The sequence below is a fragment of the Arachis ipaensis genome, chromosome B5 (assembly GCF_059453495.1).
Source record: "Arachis ipaensis isolate K30076 ecotype BB chromosome B5, ASM5945349v1, whole genome shotgun sequence".
NCBI lineage: Eukaryota > Viridiplantae > Streptophyta > Magnoliopsida > Fabales > Fabaceae > Arachis > Arachis ipaensis.
In genome coordinates this window covers 33,024,204-33,047,370 of record NC_142440.1, presented here as the reverse complement: position 1 = coordinate 33,047,370, position 23,167 = coordinate 33,024,204, and the positions used below count along the sequence as shown (strand labels likewise).

Genomic DNA, 23,167 nt, shown 5'->3' with positions numbered 1-23,167 from the left:
GAACAATTTATGTTTTATATATTAGTTTAGTTCAAATATTAACATTTAATTAAATTAATTTTAGAGAAATTTGAATTGTTACCTCAATTTATATACTACGACTATTATTTTTTTATGTTATTTTTAAATTTTTAATTTAAAATTTCATTTTTTATTTATAAATTTATTTTTATTGGATCCTAGTATAACTAAGGAAAAATTGCTGCAACTTTTATCACATTAGAATTGCCATGAAACCATGATGATCACCATACTAATATACTCAACGACATATATCAAATTTGGATGAGAAAATCCAGAAATTACATGCGAAAATGATCTCATACATGTCTATTTCCAATTGGTCTAACTTTAATAAACTTTATGAGATCATAAGTTAGAGTAAAAATAAAACTAAGGTTTAATTACTCTGCTGGTCCCTATAGTTTTACAAAATTTTTAATTAGGTCTCTATACTTTTTTTCTTTTTAATTGGGTCTTGCACCAAATTTTTTTTCAATTAAGTCCCTCTTAGTAGTAATTGGCTTCATTACATAGGGACCTAACTAAAAAAATGGTGCAGGGACTCAAATAAAAGGAAAAAAAAAGTGTAGGGACTCAATTGAAAAAAAATTTGGTGCAGAGACCCAATTAAAAGGAAAAAAAGTATAGGGATCTAATTGAAAATTTCGCGAAACTATAGGGACCAACAGAGTAATTAAACCTAAAATAAATACTTTATTTTCGTAGAAATATTTATATTCGTAAATTTGTCTAAACCATATAAGCAATCCACACTCCCAATAAAATAATATATTATAAAATGATATGACACTCATATGAATAGTATTCACACGAAAGACCTTGTTTGTTTCTTATAAACCAAATATGCATGCATTTATGGGGTTTGTACTAATTTGCTTATTAGACACTTAAACACTTTGAACTCTTTTCTTTAATAACAATTTAAAATATTAGACTACTAACACATTATCACAAAATAACTCAAGTGATCTTTCAAATATATATCCATAATTTGTGGAGTTAAACCGCAAAGTAGTCCCTGAGATTCACGAAATGCACCAATTTGGTCCTTAACTTTTCAATTACACTATTTATGTCCTCGAGATTGGAAAAAATGCACCTATTTAATCCCTTCCTATTTTTTTGTCCAAATTGCTTCCCGGCGGCAGTGATATGATAATAGATTGCCACGCTAGAGTGTCTAACGGTTACATGACATGGCAATCGAAAGTGTTTAACCCAATGTGGTCCCTGAGCCCCTTTTTAACCCTAACTGCAGAAGTAGCGCACCACTTCTTCTTCTCCTTTCCTGTTCGTTTTCTTCCCTGTTCGTTTTCACTCACTGCATGGGTACAGAGACCATTTGATTCGACCTTATTTCTCTTCTGGTTTATCACCAATCTTTGGTTACCTACTAAAAACAAACTTCAATTTTCAAGTCCTCGTGAATTCTGAGCCATCTGGGTATTCTTACTTCCCTAAAAAAGGTAACTTTTTTCTTCTTTTTTGTTGTTTCAATCCCAAATTCTTCAATGGCACAAGTTGTTGAGGAAAGAGAGAACAGCAGAACTCGCATGAGCGATTTTTCAAGAGATTTGCTAAAAAGGTTCATGTCCGTGAACCATCATCACCATCATGAGCTACAACAATAACAACATCGCCATGGTGATGGAGATGCAGAACAAGAGATTGAGCTGAGCCTTAGTCTTTCAATGAACGATCGTTTTGGTGTGGACCCAATAGCGAAGAAGATCAAGAAAACAACATCAATACCCGAATTTTCATTCTCAAAGATGAAGATAATAACAACAATAATAACAATCAAGATGTTGGGGGTTACTATAATAACATGCCAATGTCTTGCACAACAAATTTGATAAGAACATGAACGGAGACAGAGGAGGAGTGGAGAAAGAGGAAGGAGTTGCAGACGCTGAGGAGGTTGGAAGCAAGAAGAAAGCGCTCTAAGAAGTAGCATAGGAACATAAAGGCCATGAGAAAAAAGAGTACTGTTCTTCTTCTTCTTTCTCTGAAGATATTGCTGCTTTTGTTGATGGAAACAATAGCAATTTGGTGGAGGCTGCTTTGAATGAATTTAGTAGTTTGGGAAGAACGGCATCGTTGAGTACTAGCGTGGCAATCCATTGCCACATTACTGCCGCCGAGAAGTAGTTTGGATGGAAAAATGGGAAGGGACCAAATAGGTGCATTTTTTCCAATCTCGAGGACATAAATAGTGCAATTGGAAAGTCAGGGACCAAATCGGTGCATTTTGTGAATCTCAGGAACTACTTTGGGGTTTAACTCTAATTTGTGACATATGTTTGTAGTCACTTAATTGAGTGTCTTCAAAAGGTGTTTATATTCAAATGCTTTAGTGGAAAGAGTAATAAGTAACCTCTCAACACTTTTCAAAGAACTCTTCTAATGAACATATGAATATATATGCAATGGATCAAAATTGCTTTGACATCCAACAAAGTCAGAATCTGAATACCAAATGATCTTTAATCTTAGTTTCTGACTTCATATGTGTGAACATGTAATATTTTACTATAATACAACTTGTCTATCTACTATTTAGTGATCCATTCTTAACTAACTCGAATATTTGCTAAAGATACTAATAAAGTACACAATAACTACAAGTGTATAAATTCTTTATTCATTAGATTAATGCTTAGACTAATGCTGAAGCATAATAAACGTTATGCACTTTTGAACTTTATAACTTTCTTGTGGCACTTATTAAGACTGAACCTGTCTCTCTTAGAGTTGTATACAATATTATTTACAATTTTGCACGTTGCTGACATATAGAATAGTAAAAATATACTTACTTCCACTGAACTGATATAAATTAATAATCACATTTATCTCAAAAAATCATATGAGATAATAATTTGATGAAATATAAGTTATTAATGACAAAATGTCTTTTTTTTTTTAATTCCAAAAAATTCTATTTAAGAATAAACCAACATTGACATATATAATTTCAAAGTAAAATAATATATTCACACAAGTTATATATCATATGAATAAAATTCATATAATGTTGAGTACATCACAAATACCTAGCACAACATTAATATTTAGCCTTTAGATAGAAATATTAATTTGTAAGTGGTATTTTAATACAGTAATCAAACATCGATAATAAATTCTGCCAAATAATAAGTCTATCTTTAGACAAACTTATTATTCGCATGAAACCAAATAAGTATCATATGTTTATTACCATAAATGCGCATGTAATTTGGCCAAGTACAGAACTTCCTTTAGGCCGATCTGTACTCGCATAAATTACGCACAGATAAATTTATTTAGTATGGTTTACCAAATATTCTCAATAAAATTCTGTCAAACAATAAGCCTATCTTTGGATTGACTTATTGTTGACATGAAAACTTGAAAATTATACTTATTTATTACCGCATATATTTTCTATCAATTGGCCAAATACCAACATTTCTTTGGGCCAATTAGTGGTTGCATAATTAAACAGAAAATAAACACAAGGTTCAATGTTTATTATTTGGCCAAATAATAAATTTTGTTTGGGCTAATTATTATTTAAGGTTTAGGGTTTTACCATTCATAAGCACACTACTAAATCGAATTCATTGAGTTTGATTTATACATGCTTCTGGGTAATGGTAAATCAACTCCATTGGTTTCGATTTACTATGAATATATTTACTCAAATTCCAAATTTTAAATACGAATTCATTCACTCAAATTCCAAATTTATTAAAAAATACATTTATTCAAATTCCAAATACAATACTCTTCTACACAATCAATAATTTAAAAAATTAAAAAAACAATATTACACAATCAAATTGTGTTAATTCGAGTTAATATATGCCTAACGCATATAAATAGGAGCTGAACGTGAAATTTTTACCATAGTAGGAATCACAAAAAATGCTTATAATAAAAAATTTGAAGGTATTTGCTTCGGTACAATGATAAATTTATACGTACCGATACAATAAAAATGTAGACAAATAATAAAACGATACATGTATTATATTATCGACGTCAGTTTTTGAAATGTACTTGTTCCCCTATAGTACTCATAACATCTTTTAAGCCATTTTTAAATTTTATAAAATTATTTACAATAATTACAAAAAATGCTTATAATAAAAAATTTTAGTTGTATTCTGTTACAAAATGAATAATTATAATGATATGAGTATTTTAGATAAAGATCAATACAAAAAAATTTAAATTCCATACAATATTTTTTCATCCAATTTTAAACGTTCATAAATATTTTGAAAAAGTCTCATAAATTTTTGGATAATATTTATTTTTTTAATTTTTTAAATTATTGATTGTGTGTGTAGAAGAGTATTATTTCATTTAGAATTTGAGTAGATGTATTCCTTAATAAATTTGAGTAAATGTATTCTTTAATAAATTTGGAATTTGAATAGATGTATTTGTATTTAGAATTTGGAATTTGAGTAAATGTATTCATAGTAAATCGAAGTTAATGGGATTGATTTACTATTAGCCAGAAGCATGTATAAATCGAACTCGATGAATTCGATTTACTAAGGAGGCTAAATCGAATTTTTTTATTCAATTTAGTAGTGTGCATGTAAATCGATATTCATTGATTGGATTTACTAATGTTTGCTCTAATTCGAATTCATTCAATTCAATTTACATTTGAAATCGAACTAAGTAATTCGAATCTATTAGATTCGATTTACTACTAACAAGCCTAAATCGAATTCATTAAATTCAATTTATATAGAATTATTGAACGAGATATTCAAGTAACGTTTTTGCATTTGGAGGATTTAGATAATTTTAATTTTTTTTTGGTTTATATGGATGAATTACCCTTATTTTATCTGTGTATTTCATAACTTTAAAAAATATTTTATGACCTGAGATAATTTGTTGAATTAATTCTTTTTAAATTGTGATAAATTTAATTTGTCTGATGAAAATATTAAAAATTTTGTATTGTCAAATATAAAAGATATCATGCATTTTTATAAAAAGAGTTTACAAGAATATCCTCTAAGGTTAATCCTTTTTAGGGTGGTAATTAGTATTTTACTGAGTCTAAAATAAAGTAAAAATCTAAAAACTATACCTTATCATTATTTAAGATTAAATCCAAGTCAAGTCGGCCCCGTATGCACCACTACCGGAATGGATCGTGTTTAATTTTTTTTAAATTTCACTGAAGCTCCAGCTCTCTAATCTGTATCACTGTGGCTCACTGGCTCTCAAGCTCTCTCCCTCTCTCGTCTCCGGTCTCTCTATCTTTGCTCTCGCACTCAAGCTCGTCATCGCCCTCCGTGTCGTCACTCGTCACCGTCTTGCACTCAGTCGCGCGCCTTTCCTTTGATCGTCGTTGCTGGCAGCAGAAGCAGCAGGTCCCGGAACTGGTCGTCATTGTCGATCTCGGTCTTGTCACGTCTTCTTTGCGCTCGTCATCAACAAAGCGTTTGTAGTCCAACGGTTAGGATAATTTCCTTCCAAGCAATAGACCCGGGTTCGACTCCCGGCAAACGCAGTTGATTGTTGAATTTGTTTTGTTTAATTTTGATATGCATTTTTCTTTTAGATATTGATCCATATTGCAGAACTTCCCCATTTTAAATTTCAATGTTGATATCATTAAATAAATCAAGGTACAATGAAAAACTGGCAATTTGGATGCTTGAAGGCCAAAGGCTTGAGACCTGGCATGCAGGTCCATGCCACGTTGCTTACTTCTGGAACCAACATGAACACTTTCTCTCTGAGTTCAGAACTTCTTGCTGTGTATGCTAGTCGTGGTGATCTTAAATCACCAAGGCTTTTGTTCCCAAAAATTGAGAACCCAAATGTCTTTGCTTTCAATTGGATGGTTCTTGGTTTGGCCTATAATGGTTACTATGATGATGCACTTTGGTACTTTCGTTTGATGCTTCATCTTGGTCACTCGGGCAACAAGTTCACCTTTCCCATTGTTCTTAAGGCATACGTTGGGTTAATGGATCTGAACAAGGGGATGCAGGTACATGCCATGGCTTATGAGATGGGTTTTCAAGATGATGTCTCTGTTGTCAATGCTCTCATAGATATGTATTGTAAATGTGGATGGGTTTCATCTGTTTGATAGAATGCCTGTGAGAGATGTTGTCTCATGGACTCGGGGAAGATTTAGGAAGCATTGGTGTCATTTGAGAGGATGAAGTTGGAAGGATTTAAGCCAAATGATTTCATGTAAAATGTTATGATATGATAAAAGCAAGGCTTTTGGTTTTGCGGATAGAATGAAGAAAGAGGGGTTTGTTCCTGATCTGGTTGCATGGAATGCGTTAATTTCTGGCTTCGTGCAGAATCATCAAGACATGGAAGCATTGAAGTTGTTTTGGGAGATGCTAAATTCAGGGATTCAACCTAATGAAGTAACTATCGCAGCACTGCTTCCTGCATGGGGATCATCATGTTATATTATATGGGGAAGAAAAATTCATTGATTTGAATGTTTTCATTGCGAGTGCTCTTATTGACATGTACTCAAAATTTGGGAATTTAAAAAATACGTAGAATGTATTTGACAACATTTCGAATAAAAATGTTGCATCATGGAATGCAATGATTAATTGCTATGGGAAATATCGGATGATTGATTCCTCCTTGGAGCTGGTTAGAAAAATGCAAGAGTTAGGTTTGCAGTCAAATGAAGTTACTTTTACAAGTCTTCTTTCAGCATGCAGCCACAGTGGTTCAGTGAAAAAAGGTTTAGAGATATTTAGATTAATGAAAAATCATTACGGGATTGAGGCAACCTTGCAGCATTATGCTTGCGTTGTTGATCTCTTCTGCCACTCTGGAAAGATAGTTGAAGCAAATTTCTCAAGATGATGCCAATTCAAGTGACAGAATCAATTGTGGGAGCTTTCCTGAATGGGTGCAATATACATGGAAAGAAGTGATTTAGCAAAAATGATGGCGGATGAACTAATGAAAATATAGTTAAAAGGACCTGGGGGCTTTGTAACACTATCTAATATTTATGCAGCTGATGGTGAGTGGGATCAGGTTGGAAACTTGAGGAAGGTGATGAAAGAGAAAAATGTTCACAAGAGTCCTGGTTTTAGTTGGCTTGAAAAGCCAGGTGAGACTCTTGAATGGAAGAAAGAAAAAGAAGCGATCAATAAGGCCGTCAGACTTGCCAAAATCTTTAACATTATAACTATTCAGCGTCAAACATAACCTATAAATAAAGGATCTTCACTCCAATTTCCCTTTTCACTATTATACAAACACTTTCCTTTTGACTTAATGGTCAAATTAGTCAGGATCTTCAATTGGTCCTTCAAAATTTTTTTAATCAAATTCATCGTTTAAAGATTTTTAGTTTTTAATTAGTTATATTAATTCTTTTGTCACTTTTTTTTATTGTCGGTGTCAAAATTTGCTAATTTGGCATGTTAAATAATACCACAATACACACTTAAAAGTTAAAAGTTTTAATTGACTATTAATATAAAAAGTTTATAAAATTAGATCAAATCAAAACCTAATTGATAAGAGAACTTGAACCATTAGAATTCCTTAATTTGGAGTTGATTTAATCTAATTTCATAAATTAGTTATGTTAATAGTCAATTAGAATTACTAGGTGTGTGTTGTGATGTTACTCAACGTATTACATCTACAAATTCTAACACTGCAATGAAAGTGATGCAAGGCTTGACTAATTTAAAATCTTTAAAAGATGAATTTAATTAAAAAAAATCTTTCAAGACCAATTTAAAGAACTAGTGATCTTTTATGACTAATTTGATCATTTATTCCGCTTCTCTCTACTCAGATTTGCTTCTTAGAACGCTACCTTCTTTGGAATTCTCTGTTTACTTTCTCCTCCTATTTTGTGAAGCTCCACACCATTCCCTGGTGGAAAATTTGGATTTTTATTTTAGGGTTCCATTTAATTTCATTATCATCTGCGATACTATAGTTTAATGGATTGGAGAATAAGGTTAAATTAGTTGAGGGGTGTTTTGTTTAATTTCTCATCAATAATATAATTATTGTCATTATGAAATTTCTTTATTCTCTTAGAGTTGTGTTGGATTGATGGAGATTTTTTGGGGCGGGATAACAGAATTGAGGGAATGCATTCTGCAGCTTTGTGATTGGGTTTTGGAAGAGATCAATGAGCAATGAAGGTCTTATTGATGGGAATACTGTGTGCCTGATATTATCTAGAATTTGTTTTTGTTTAGTAGTATTATGGTTGTTATAGCAACAGCAAGAAGGACCAAACTTTTTGGTTGTACAACATTACCAACATGTATGTACTGGTTAGTTGGGAGATGCAACAGAAATCCTCGTAGATTTTTGCATAGCTTACCAACATTGCGTCCAATGTATACTATAATTCCAATACGACATATAAGCATTCAAAGAAGCCACATTCTTCTGTTGAGAAGATGAGCAGTTGCTGTATTAAGAATAAGAAGCCAACAAATTGTGCAGCAAAGACTGTCAAGAAGCCAGAAAATTGTGCAATTAAAGCTGTTTGTCTGTTGAGCCACCCAAGTGTGAATAAACAACAATATTGATTGAAAAGACTGAAGATGTGGCCCCTGTTGCTATGGCTCCTATGGAGAAATCACACAATATCTGTAAATATTGGATGACTGACAACAGTGTGCATGGTTACCTGTGTCAGAATTTGCATTCATGGTTTTATGGTGATGAGTTTACTACACTTGCAAAGCTTCATGAACACAAGACGGTATACATGTCTCATTTCACCTTTTATTATATGGTATTAACACCTGAAAATATATTTTGTTTAGTGTTTTTACTGAGCTAATTCTTTAGTGAATTGCCTTGGTTTATGAATTTGGATGGTACATTAATTTTGTAAGCAAAATAAATTTAGGTGCTAATAAAATTATTTTCCAAAATGTTTACTTTGATTAAATTACTTAGCCATTGAATTAGATCCTACTATGCCAATATTGGTGGAATATTTAAGTATCAAATTTTTGTTGACAGGTTGTCACTAGAATCATACTGCCGTCTGGTTTAGACAAACTCTATTCTGGTAGCACTGATGGCACAGTTTGGGTGTGGGATTGCAACTGGCCATTGTGTTAATACTATAAATATTGATTCTGATGTTACTCTCTAATATCTAAAGGGCAATGAATTTTTGCTGTTGTAAAGCATGTTGTGAAGGTAAAAGCATACTTCACTCATTTATTTTATTGTGACAATGATATCTTGTGTATAGGAGTTTTAACTGTATGCTGATAATTTGGTTGTGGTTGTCGTTTAGGCATGGAATATTCAGACCAGTGCACATGTTACTTTTGATGGACCTAAAGGACAAGTCATTTCCATGAATGTTGGCAATGATATCCTCCTTGCTGGAGCAGAGGTAAATTACCTTGTAGTGATTTATGGTTGTTGTAATTCAACCTTTGATTATAGATAGCCATGTGCTACTTTTGTTGTTTGATTAAAACTGTCATATTTCGGCTAGTTTCTGTTGTCTATTAATTTTTCAATAATCGGTTTATTTAAATTGCAGGATGGTGTTATTTATGCTTTGAGATGCAACTATGATCCCAAAGCTGAATCTCCTTTCAAACTGGTTGCAGCACTAAGTGGTCATACTAAACCGGTGGTTTGTTGCTATTGGATGCTACAAGATACTTTATTTTGGGTCCATGGACCATAGCATTAAGGTAGTGTTTTCTGTGAACTTTGCAGTTTGTTTGTTTATTTATTTCATTGTGAGATATGCTTCATGTGGAGCTTTTACACCATCCTCGCAAATATTTTGTTTTTCTAAATAATTTCATTCATAATTTGGTCATGATTAGTCTTGGTGGTTTACACAATATTCTCCTTTTAGCTATGCAAGCTTGTTTCATTCTTCTTTGCTAAACCAATAGTGGGTCTGAAATGTTTGTTGTCCTGCTATCTGGAGGTTTGAGACCCTGATACATTATAGTGCATGATGACACTTAATGGGCATACTGATGAAATGACATCACTTATTTACTGGGAGGATTATTTGTTATCGAGTTCATCTGATTGCACACCGCACCAGTCAATGTCTGGGTATGCACTAAGGAGGAAACTCTGAAAGTGGCATACACTCACATTGAGGGAAATGTAAGTTGTTTAACCACTGACATTTGTGCTCAAATATGTTTAAGCTGATATTTTATTTTTATTTATGAAGAAGGTGAATTGTTTGTCTAATTCATATTTTTATTTTTATTTTTTTTATTATAGGCTGTTCTTAGATTGTATGGGATGACTGAAGCAGACGCGAAGCCAATATAGTTTTGCTCGTGTAAAGACAATTCAGTTCGTATTATGAATTGCCTACGTGATTGACTATCAAGCTTTCATCCTGTTGTCTTGCTACTTTTGCTGCAATGTGCTTTCTATAGGTTTTTAGAGAGAGGGCGACTATTTACAAGACAAGAAGTTTGATCCTGCGAGATAGGCCCTAGACTTGGAGGACTCTTCTTCACTGAGATGGGACTGGTTTGCTGAATGTGGGGAAATGGTTGGAAGAGTCCAAAGTACCAACCTCCTGAGCTACAACAACAAAAGGTCTTTGGAGAAGGAGAGTCTACAAGATCATTGGAATTGCATCATGTAGAAAATTTTCTGTCTATGATAATAGGTTTTTACCATTTGCAGTTTTAACGAGGCATAACCTGCATAGGTCGAGCAAAAGAAAAACTTGGGGAACTTTGTATATAATACCTATGATGTGTGAGAAAATAGTGATGTGTTTCAATTTTCTATGTTGTGTATTTTTTTTATGTTGAATAAGTTGTAACGAGGCTATGTTGCTTTGTTTTCCTCTTTCTTGAGTTGCAATTGTAATGAGCAATCTAAAAACATCTTTGTATCTATAATGTAACGGTCTTTGTATTATATAATTTTAAAGTTATTTAATTATTATAATATTAGATCGTAAATAGCTTCTTTGGTTAACTACAGATAGTTAACTATTGTCGATTTTGATTATAGACAAGATATATATTTAGTTAGTTTAGATTTTAAATATGTTTTCAATATGAACTAATTTTATGGGTTTAAAATGACACAGAAAAACAAAATTTCTAACGCAAAGTATTATAAGAAGAATATACGGTGAATGCTTGAAGCCTTGAATAAGGTAGTTTAATTTATGTGGTATATAATTAAATGTTTAAATACACTATCATGGATCAAATAAATTTAGCTTCAAGTTTTTTCTGTTAAAAAAGGTTTTTATTGCTCTAGTATGGGATTTTCCATTAAAGAAAACATGGTTCCTATGTCAAGTGTTTTGGAATCGAGATTTTGTTAGAATAAATATCATATTTATGATTGAGTTATGAGTTTAGTGGGACTAATACCTGAAAAAGAGTCCGACATCGGTGGGTCAATGAAAAAAGCTTTGAAGTCTTGGACGTTTCCACCATATGAACTTGCTTTTGTGATGATGGTTTTCCTAAGTCAACTCTCAATGAACTAACTCATATAGTGAGAGAGCGCAAAATCTCATAAGATTATTTTTAAAATGTTGGCTTCAAATTTTTTTTAGATATTAATCCCATTAGACTCATGATAGGTTGTTAAATCTTTCAATTTTTTAGTCTTGCCTCTATGTTATTCTATATGGTTCTTTATCAACATTATGGAAAAAAAATAATTTAATTGAATTTGTTAGAACTTATAAGCATATAATTTACTAATGGTCAGTTATATGGTACAAATTAATGCATACAGATTGAAGGATTTGTTGACAAGTGGCAAGAATCTTGGTTGTAGGGAACAAGCTTGGCAGAGCTCTGTAAGCTTGTCTCCTTTGGTTGCTGAAATGGTAGCCGGGTAATGAAAATAGGGAATAAGAAGCCAAGTTTACAGAACCCCAATTGGATTTACTGAACTGGGCTGGGCCATTGTTGTTTGGTTTTTGTTTTTGGGCATCATTGGTGGTAGCAGGAATGGAAAGAAGAAGCTTTGTGAGCCATCTACATTGTCTGTGGACGATGAGGTGGGGTTTGGGTTGGGTTGGCTGGGGTTTTGGTTCGGGTATTTTTTTTGGGCTGAGCCCAAGACCGGGAAAACATAAAAGGTGTAACAAGAATGTAGAAGGCGTCGTTTTATAATAATGAAAACCCTAACCCCAGTTCATCACACGTAGAAGCAGAAACGTTAACCCCTTCTTTCGTATGAAATGGTCTGGCCTTTATGGTAAGTCGTCGCCCCTATCTTCTGGGATTTCAGAAGTGTGAATTTGTGCGTTATTTATCTTGTAACTCCGTGTATTTTGCTGTGATTTATTGTTTTATTAATTGTAAAATGAGGTTATGAGTGGCCGAGAGATCTGGATTACCACAGACCAAAGACACCGTCGTATAAGGAGGAAGAAATCCGGAGCGTTGATGAGGGCGATTACCCTTGGTATGTGCACTGAGGAGGGATTTCTGAAGGTGGCATACACTAGAACTGGAAAAAAGGTATGTTAAATGACCAATATTTCTGCAGATATATTAATTTTGGTAATGAAGGAGGTGAAAGGTTTGTCCAATTCATATATTTATTTTATTTTATATATTTATTTTTATTATAGGCTGTTGTTGGACTGTATGGGATGACTGATGCAGACCCAAACCGATATTGTGTTGCTCGTTCTTTGTTACTTCAATCAAATACGAACTGAAAACTTATTGTTAATGAATCCAGGTAAACTGACCAATTCCATACTGTTCTTGGGACTATGATATTTATAAGTTAGAGAAACAATTATAATCTAGTTTTATCTAAATATTTTGTTTTTAAAATACTTATAAAATATTTTCGCATGTATGAATTGCCAACGTGAGTCACCATAAAGCTTGCATGTTGTTGTGTTGCTATTTTTTGTTGCTGCTGTAGCTACTCACTTACTGTGCCTGGTTCCTTACTTACTATTCCTAGTTCGACAAATTTTTAGAGAGAGATCCACTATTTATGAGTGGAGAAGTTCGATCCTTCGAGATAGGCGCTGACGATGGCTTCTTTACTACAGATGGAACAGCTTTGCTGAATGTGTGAAAATGGTAGGATGGGCCTAAGATGCCATATATGATAGTGAAGGTACGACATCGCTGACCCAGTTAAAAAGTGTTTGAATACCCGTCATTGAGACTGCGAAATTCATGTCATTTAATTTCTCTATGTATAGTATTATAGTAATAAGTCTACATGTACAAAATTGAACCATAATCAGTACTGGCATGCCACCAGATTTACATGAGAACAATTGAATGCTAGCAGGGCACACAGTATCAAGTTGTCTAATTAAGAAGGCTACAAATTAGTTTAGAAAAAAAGTAAAGTTGAATATCTACAACTAATTAATGTAAGGGTAGTCTTGGGTGATGAAAAGGAACATAAAAAGAAACTTTTGTATCGGGGGAATTGTATTATAGAAGCGGTTTTTACCAATCATGATTCTTATTGTAGTTGGTTTTTCTGTTGATGTTCATCGGGTAGTGGATTATTGATAGTCCTTTTTAATTGGATATTCTATTTTTGATTGCCTTTCCAGTCCCTCTGCATTGTAATGCTTCATCTCTGCCCCTACGGAATCATGCAAAGAGCAATTTAACACAGAAGAGTAGCTCCAAATTTGTTGAGGCGACTCCTTATTCCGTCCTCCTACTCCTCTTCATGAATCGGTTCGTATTATAATAAATTTCATTGTGTATAAAGTTATTGTGAATAATAATTTTTTTTCATTTCGAATTCTATTTAATAGTTTGTTGACAAAAAAGTAAAATAATCATTCAGAAGCCATGTAAATTTCATTCATTCCAGTTCAAACTATTACATCAATAAAAAGTCAGTCGAACAAAGAATATTGGTGTATAGTTAAGTTTTCTGTGCCTATTGTTAGTAATTAGTTGAGTACATGCCGCCGAATACATAAAGTCAGATAGTTTTAAAGGATTGTTGGAAAGGACTTTGGAACCCGATATCGGTGAAGGTATCAGCCGGGGAAGGAATAAAAGTAAAATGGAGCAAGAAAGTAGATGTTAGTGTTTGGTTTAATGAATGTTGGTACAGAGTTGTAAAGTTATTAGGTTTAGGGCGTGGGTATTTCGTGGTTTTTAAGTGTAACGGAGGATCTAAAGTTAAGTTCGTGGTGATCCATTCGAGTGACTTGGAGATTGATTATTCGAGTTTGATAAGTTTTCATGACGATCACCACCATGTGGGAAATAAGTTTTCGAGTCATATGGGGGTGAGCGTTATGGAAACCTGTCAAACTTGAGTATTCAATCTCCGAAGCACTCGAATGGATCACAACGAGCTTAAATTCAGATTCACCGTTATACTTAAAAGTCACAAAATACCCATACTTTAATCTCAATAGCTCCACAACTCTGTGCTAAACTGCATTTAGCCAAACGCTATCATCTTCTTTCTTGATCAATTTTTCTTTTATTTCATCCCGGGCTGGAAACTCCAACGATATCGGATTTGATAGTTCTTTCCAGTATTTCTTTTAAAAAATACAACAGGAAAGATTGGAGTCGATCAACAAAGAAAATTAAATATTAACCAGATGAGTGATAATGTTTATTTTTTTTAAGGGAATATTAAATAGAATTTAACTCGGAAAAAATATTACATAGAATTTTTCACGAAAATATTAAATACGAGTGATGATAATTTTTCACCCCGATTCTTGAGGAGGACATGGAGGAGGATAGGAGGAAGAAGAGGCTGCGTGCACAAAGTTGGTTATACAGGAAGCAGCAGAAGAACAACAAGATTTGCCGTAGATGTTGCAAATACCATTAACTTGAATGGCAATATGAGTTTTGGAATAAAGCCTGTTCTCTTCAAAACGTACCAGTTGCAAATACCATTAACTTGAATGTGACAGCATGGAGGACATACGTCATGTCTCAAATGAAGTAATATCTCAGGCCTCTGTGCTGAGGACAATTACCCTTTCAGTTTGTAATTTTTGCTGGTACTCTTTGTTTGGAATTTACATCCCCAAAAATCTTCAGCACCTCATCATTGTTGTCTTTGAGGTAGAATGAGAACTGTTGGGTAACTCCATTTGTTGATTATTACAAAGTGATACACGCATAAATGTGGTAACACTAACACCGTATGTGAAATTTTCAGGTCTGAATGAGAGACTATCTTGAGAAGCACGCAATTTAGAGATATGATTTTTGCTGTGGTTGTTGCAAGTATTGGATTGGTTCTGTGTGCATGGCTCGTAGGGGATATGTAAGTAAATAAATGTATGGTTACTTGTTTTTTTGGTTGTCCTTTTTTACTTACTTCTGAGCATCACGAACGGTATACATGTGGTTGGTTTTTCAGTTTCATGGGCTTTTGAATTTGCATTTATTCAGTTTATTCTGTCTGATAGAAAATAACTGAACCAATTTTACAGTTCTGAGTATTAAGTTAGATTGTGTAAGTTGTTATTTTAAGGTTGTCGGTTTTCTAGTTGCCGTCTGTTCCTTTGGTGTTAATTAGCTGTTGTGAGTTTTCATTGTAATTTTCACTGTGAAGCCTCCACATTGTATTCTGGTTATATAATTAGGTTTCCTTCTTTTTATACAGGGTTCCGCCAACTGCAAGAACGACAAGCATGATATGCCGAACAAAATGTTATCCCTAAATTCAGAATACAATGACGAATACAATAACTGTCAGCTTCAATTGAGTATCACTATTGCCAGAAATACGTGGGCTTTTTCCAATCAAGTCTTGTCACTTTCGAATGAGGCCCATTTGATGTAGGAAAAAATGTTGACCTCATCCGGACAAAAATTGACTCCTTCACATGACATAATTTGTAAACTAGCTTTATCAATATTTTTCATTGGGTCTCATGGCAGTTTTTTGTTAGCCTCATTCAACTGTAATAACCAAGATGATGTATGTCCTACACTTTGTTTTATCACTTGGGGTTGTACTTCATTGTACATGTAAATGCCGAAGATTATAAATAAGTAAATCTTTTAGTGTTTTTCACTTACGATCTTCATATTTGTGGAGAGCCCATGACACCATGGCTTAATTACAAATTAATTTTTATGTTTAGAGTTTTGTATTTATGAGTCGCAACGAATACTATGCTTTTTGGGATAGATTAACGTATGTCATGTGTTCCATGCAAAGTTAGTTCCATAGATTCTGTTACATGCAATGTGGTACTCCGTAACTAAGCTGGGTAAAGTGTTACAACACTATAGTAGGACATATGTAATACTTTTTTTAAGAGTGAGTAGACAATTTGATAACATATATGAACCACTTTACCGTAACTCATTATATGAGGTTTATGGACACGTTATCTTCCACAGGTGAATGTAAAATTTGTAACATTAAATCAATTGCAGAAAACAAGATCGATTATAGTGAGTAAAGACTATTGTAGCTTCGCATGAAATCAAATATATCAAACGTATCAAACGCTGGTTATAGTGAGTAAACACTATCGTACACAAACATATCAAACGCCAGTTGTGAAAGTGAAATCGAATATATCTTTTTCGGGGCAACAAATTTAACTCACAAAACAAATATATCTTATCTGATATACACTGGACTTAATACCATGAACCTCACACTTCTGGTCACACAAAAGGAGAAAGAAAATGATTACACAACGTAAAAACAGCATATATGTAACGAAAGCTACCGCTCGGCCATAGTTTATGAACGACATGTCAACGACGTTCAAACTGATATGGTTCGATACAGTTTGGCTATTGTGTTTCGAGGCATGGTTGGTTATATTGGTACTTCCCCACATTATTACGAAGAGTCAGAGTCAGAGTCGACCAACTCCGGGTTGTTACACCGGAGGACATACCTGTATGAGGAACGAAGCTCCCAATCGCTGGATTTCACCGCCCCGATCTCCCATTGTAGATCATAGTTGACTGCGAGGGACTCGTCAAGGAGATCGTAGTTGTAGTCATCAAGGTGCTTACCAGAAATCTCCAGTAATAGCCGTATCATCTCCGACGCGCCATCTTCCCGGGTAAGGTGGGGGTCCGTGGAGAATCTGCCGACTGCAGAGAGAGCACCTGTGCGCGTTCCCGGAGGAATGAGGATGAAGAACCTGTGAACAACTCCCACAATGGTGAAGTCTCGTGTTTGGATCTGGTAATAGGGAGCTGGTCGCTCTAGCTCTTTGCATAGTTGACATAGAGCTGCTTGGCGGCTCCTCCAAACGGCGACCTTGCTCCAGTCACGATCCGGCACCATCTCGTCGACTGCAAACTGAAGAAATGGTAAATTTGTGTTGGCCGAAATGCATCCATGGGGAGTGGTTGTACCCCACTTGCTGACGTAAAGGAAATGAAAGCATATAAACTTGAATCGGTTAAGTGCGTCACCTGCTCCCCTTCCCCGTGTGTTGCTTATGAGCCTGGTGACCTCATCCGCGTTTTTGGCGGCCCAGCATTCTTGCCTCATTCTCTCTGCAATGAGATGCGCTCCGGGATGTCTCTGCGTGCTTCAGCGATTAGGCCGCGGATGTGCTCGATGGAAGCTATCTCTTCATAGGAGCCTTGAGGCATGTTGCTGGTGGACATTGCTCAATTCGGATGCCCACTGTTGTAGTTGTCTATGCATGCGAGATTCCTGAAGCAAGATGACCAACTTAGTTCCATTGTTATGATTTAGGTTTAGCATATTGTTGGCCCCCTATATATAATCAGTACAAATTTCATGGTTGCATTAGTTTTGGTGAGTAAAGATGGGATAAGTTCGACTGACAAATCAAGTAGTAACACATGGCAAGAAAATTAATTTTGAGACTAATATAATTCTGTTTATGTTTTATCATTTCTTACGATTATTTTTATCAAATGTATCTCTTATAGTTATTTTTTTAGTTAAAAAAATAATTATAAAATTTTTTTGAGTACGTATATAATTATTACTTTGTTATAATTTTTTAATAAATAATTTATTACAATTTTCTTTAAAATTATTGTTACTAAAATGACTTTTCTCAATTATTTTAACGTTTTAATTATTGTTTTTTATTATTATTTTAAATAATTTCTAAAAATAACACTAAACACATTTTTATGAAGAATTGTTTTTTAAAAAATAATCTTCTTAAATAAATTTTACTATTACTTTTACCAAAAAAATATCTTTATATTTTCGCTTATTTTGTAATTTTGAGGAAGTAAGAAGAAAATGATATTCTCTGTGTTGGTGTTAGGTTAAAAATAATCTTACGAAGTGATGAGAGAGAATATCATTTCGGTGTTAATTTTTTAAAATTACCAAAAAGATCACAAGGAAGTCGTATTTGTAAAAATAAAAATAAAAGTAATTTTAAAAACTATAAATAATTAAAAATATAATTATTGGTGTTATTTTTAGAAATTATTAAGCGTGATAATGTTAAAAATAATTAAAAATTAAAAATAATTGTAAAAAAAATTTTGTTAAAAATAATTATAATAATTTTTTTTCAAAGCTGTACATAATAAACAAATTATAATCATAAATATAATTAAGAATTTATTTTTGTGTTATTTTTATAACACATGATTTTTTCGAATTATCACAATAAGTAAGCAAAAATTATTTTCATAAAGATGATCATATATACGAAATTTCAATTTAGCTTTGTAGCCGCAACGCACCTAAGACCTTCACGTGGATTATAAAAAAAAATACAGTGAAAAAATATCGATTGTCATGTGGGTCTTGCAATGGATGATTAGGGGAGCTCTGTGGATTATCCAAAGTGTAACGGTGGGTATTTACTAAAAAACATGCGGTAATGTTGCATTGCGGTGTATATACTTTGTGCATTAGAATCTCAGCGTCGTATAAACTTTAACTTAAGCTATGATTCTGGTTGACTTGCAGGCTATGAACGACTAAACTCGGATGCGAATAGCCATCGATCTTGTGTTGAGGTCACACAACCCGAGTGTCGTCGATGTCGTGGAAAAGGCGATGCGTTATTGGAAAAAAAGGTGGCTGCCTCACGACACGGTCGTGAATGATAGTTTCAAAATTGAGACAAAGTTACAACTTCTATTTTGGGGCGACTTATGTTGCACCTTTTTGGGTAATTAGACCGAATATTGGGCATGCTAAAAACGGTGCTCGTCGTATGGCGAACACATGCTTGGTTGCGTAAGTATTCATTGTTTGTTTTTACCAGCAAGCGAGTCTCTCATGAAACTGCGTGAGCCAGCTCGTTGTCGAAAATCCTAACACCAACGAGACAAGTTTTCCACCCAGATGCAAACAACAGGATCGCGCCTTGAGAACTGTATCCGATTAGGAAACTTTACGTCTACTTTGACAGGTAGGATTGTGGCAGTGCATTTAAGAATACAATTATGGGAAGCAGTGACGTTGACACAGTAAAGCATGATGCTCTCTTAAAAGTTAAACTGAACGGATACGATTATGACTCTACATGTGCAAACTGTACAATGCATACTAATCCAAAATGGCAGGTTATACCCTATGCAAGCATCCTCAATAACTTTTCAAATCACGTTAGTACAAACAATTGCCAAACCTGTATTCATGTACATACCGTAACACTAAAAGTTTGTATGCGTAGGCAATCATCACTGAATAACATGATGGAACAGATACCCAAAAAGTGCTGAAACATACAAATTGATACATAATTGGAAGCAAACATACATGAGTCATTTGAATAATTAGGGAATGAGAAATAATTTTACATTATTCAAGACACACTTTACATTTCAACGCATACTAGCTGATGGTAATTGCAAACCACAATACCTAAAATTGTGTCCGTTAGATAGATCCTATTAACTTCGTCTAGCTACTAACCTTACGATTGCAGTGGCATATTTCCCAACTAATTCACTCTTTGCCTGTCGGTGTCTACTACTTGGAAAGCTCGGAGACGATACATAATTACAGATTCCATATTCTATGAGTAACACCCAATTACATACAGTTTAATCAAAGTTTGAATCGGAAAGCCCTATTCAAGTTTCGAAACTGCTGACTGACCGTGCATAGCTAATTAGAATCTAAAAAATAACCGAAGGCAAGAAACATACCTCCGAACAGGCAGGTCGCTCGTAATTCCCACTTGGGTCTCTGGATGATGAATTCCCGCGACTGCATGATATCCATTCTCGGAGACCGATATGGTTCATATCCCTTTGCGACAGGCATGTCCTCTTTGTGTGACCTGGCTGCCCGCAAGAAGTGCAGCAACGCTTCTTCCCCCTAAGCTCGTCCTGTGTCATGGATGTGGTTTCCCTACCATGCTTAGAGGCCCTTTTTGTCCTGGCTACAGACGGTTCCTTCACGACGTCCTGCTGCCTCACTCTAGCCTCATGGTCTACCGTATTCCCCCTTTGCCCGTGTAGCTTCTATACCAATGAGGCTATGACATCCTTGGCCACCGCGAAGTTAGCCGCATCATCAGAAGCAAGTTTTGCGACAACACTCATTGTACTACACAACGCGCCGTGCCTTAGTAACTGAGTTCCGTGCCCCTCTGTCCCTTCTGTTTCTGTTGGCGTCCATTCCTTGGAACCTTTACACCACCACCTCAGTATCAAACCAGGTGGGATCTTGTCCAAACCCTCATACTTCATCACGCAAAATATGTGGCAGCAAGGAATACGTTCACTGTTCCACATATGACAATCACATTCAATCTTAGGCTCACTTAGATCGTATAGCACCTTGCGGACCCTACGACGGTTCACCATATTTGAGAACTTGTAGATAGACGTTGTGCTTATGTTGTCTTTCTCCAGAAACAGTAAACTCCCGACTCCTTTGATTTGTTTCCTAACCTCCTTGAAGACTGTTCTGGTGTATATCTTTGAAGCAAACAGCTCTATCTTATCAAGACCTGTGTTCAATACGGGCGAGTAATACGTCGAATAAAACTGGGCCGTCACCTATTATTGTGATAATCATTCACCACCCTATCCAAGTTGTGAACCAACTCCAGAAGGCTATTTGTCGATTTAAGGAACCCTTTGACGAATGCATTTATCCCCTCACATCTCGAATTTGTCATGTAACCGGCGCAAAAAGTTTCCCGTAGATATGTTGCTGCCCAACTATGTCTCAATTCATAGGTTCTTTTTACCCAGCTATTGTTCATTAATCCTAGACTCTACACAACTGTCATCCAATACTCCTCAAACTCAGAAACATCAAAGTTTGCGTAAACTGCCTTCTTGAACACCTTCCAAAATTCAGGTTCCTTCACTCGCAGGACACAGCTTTCTTCCAAGTGCCACCCACATAGGCGATGCCTGGTTGAAGGCAGTACATCCGCTATTGCTGCCCCTCATGACTTTATCACCGTCGATGACCATGATGGAAGGCTTCTTATTATTCATGACATCGACAAGATTCAACAAAACCCACCTATATGTACGAACCTCCTCATCCTCCAGTAACTCAAACCCAAAAATCGTCGTCTGCTTGTGGTGATTTGATCCAGAGAAGACTACTAGAGGCTTCTTGTACTTGTTGGACCGGTATGTTGCATCAAATGCAAGAACGTCACCGAACAACTTATAATCTGCCATCATCTGTCCATCAGCCCAGAAGAGGCTCCCAAGTCGATCCTCTAATGTTTTAGTGTATCTGGTGACGGACATCATGTCAACGTTGGCCTTGCTCTCCAAATAACTTATCGTTATTGCCGCGTCTCTGTCATTTTTTTTAGCCATTCTTTAGCTGTGAACATAATTATATAGATCTCTTTTGGTAAACCGAAGCATCCCGTAGCCCCCTGACTGCCCGACCATGTAAGCCATAATCTTCGATCTGGCTATACCAAACTTCTTCAGACTATCAACTTGGGCCTTATCACTCTCACTCAAATTCCGATGACCAGGGAGAAGATGATTAAACATAGTTGCAGCAAGAGGGTGGTTATGGCTGTCGTTGATCCTCCTGACTTTCCAAACATGTCTTGCGCATCAAAGCAAATTTTCAGCTTTTTCATACAACCCGTGCGACTCTCCAACTTCTCCTCCCGGACTCTTTCTGGATGATCGTAGTGTTTTTCATGCCTTGTACCTTGCCAATGGCAAAAAAAGTCTCGCCGTACCAAGACACCGTTTATTCGACCCACGTCACCCTTCCTTACACCGAACCCTCTTAGCCGGGCAAACTGTTTGTAAGCCGCATAAGCCTCTTCCTCGGTCTTAAACACTTGGTACACAAAATCCTCTGCGGACCTGAAACCTGGAGCATCCCTCTCACTTATCACTGGGTCTGCACCAAGGCCGTTCCTGTGCACGTCGTCAGTCGTTTTGCCTGCCTCAGAGTCATTCCCAAAGGAGTAGTTGTCGTCCTCCCCACTCAAACTAGAGACACCGAAATACTCTTCTTCACTTTGCCAATCTTTGTCATCCTCACCACCACTAAGTTGAAAGCTCGGATCCATCTTCAAACTCACAGGACTTCAATCACCTGGAAAATATTCGTTGGTAACATGATACAACCAAGGCGGAAGTAAGTCAAAAAACGTACAACCGATTAAGAAGTTATCATAACCTAAGCATATGTAAATAGTTAAACCAGCCTATAACACCATATGGTCATCATCCATCCAGTTACAAATCAAACCTAATTCATTGACTAGTCCCGGACGGGAAAGATTCTGTAATACTCTCAAATCGAATACAGAGTCACAACCAGCATATTTTTACATAATTAAACACATATCAAATCATTGTTGTTCACTGTTACTCCATAGTTAACGCACATTGAATTACTGGTGCACTCATCAAGAAACTCACAACAACAACAAACTTACATATCGTCGTATCCAATCTTGGAACAGGGTGTAGTGACCATGAATAAGTATCAATGACTGAGCGTTCCCTCAATACTTGCTCTCTTTCAACCTTGTCTTCCTGAATGAATGGTTTAGTTGAGGAATTCATCAAAATTCCATAAGGTCAAAACAGTAAAGAACAATAACAATAACTGCCTTAAGTGACATTATAATAATAACCAATACAGAAACGAATGGCAGCCATACTCTATCGCATGATTGGCATAGGAAATATTTTCTTCTGAAAACGGATAACACACATATTCATACAATATTTGTTTATTTTTAGGAGCC

The 23,167-nt window shown here is 35.2% G+C and overlaps 1 non-coding gene and 4 pseudogenes across 1 annotated transcript; 4 read left to right on the top strand and 1 right to left on the bottom strand.

Annotated features, from left to right (window-relative positions):
• The first annotated feature begins 1,535 nt into the window (after positions 1-1,535).
• Positions 1,536-2,175, top strand: LOC148563789 (uncharacterized; annotated as a pseudogene).
• Positions 2,176-5,479: 3,304 nt separating this feature from the next.
• On the top strand, positions 5,480-5,551 carry TRNAG-UCC (transfer RNA glycine (anticodon UCC)). The gene has a single exon. It is a non-coding gene; the product is annotated as a tRNA-Gly (tRNA).
• Positions 5,552-5,674: 123 nt separating this feature from the next.
• LOC148563788 (putative pentatricopeptide repeat-containing protein At3g49142) lies at positions 5,675-7,242 on the top strand (annotated as a pseudogene).
• Positions 7,243-8,629: 1,387 nt separating this feature from the next.
• On the top strand, positions 8,630-10,601 carry LOC107640445 (zinc finger CCCH domain-containing protein 48-like; annotated as a pseudogene).
• Positions 10,602-19,237: 8,636 nt separating this feature from the next.
• LOC148563787 (protein FAR1-RELATED SEQUENCE 5-like) lies at positions 19,238-21,689 on the bottom strand (annotated as a pseudogene).
• Positions 21,690-23,167: the final 1,478 nt, after the last annotated feature.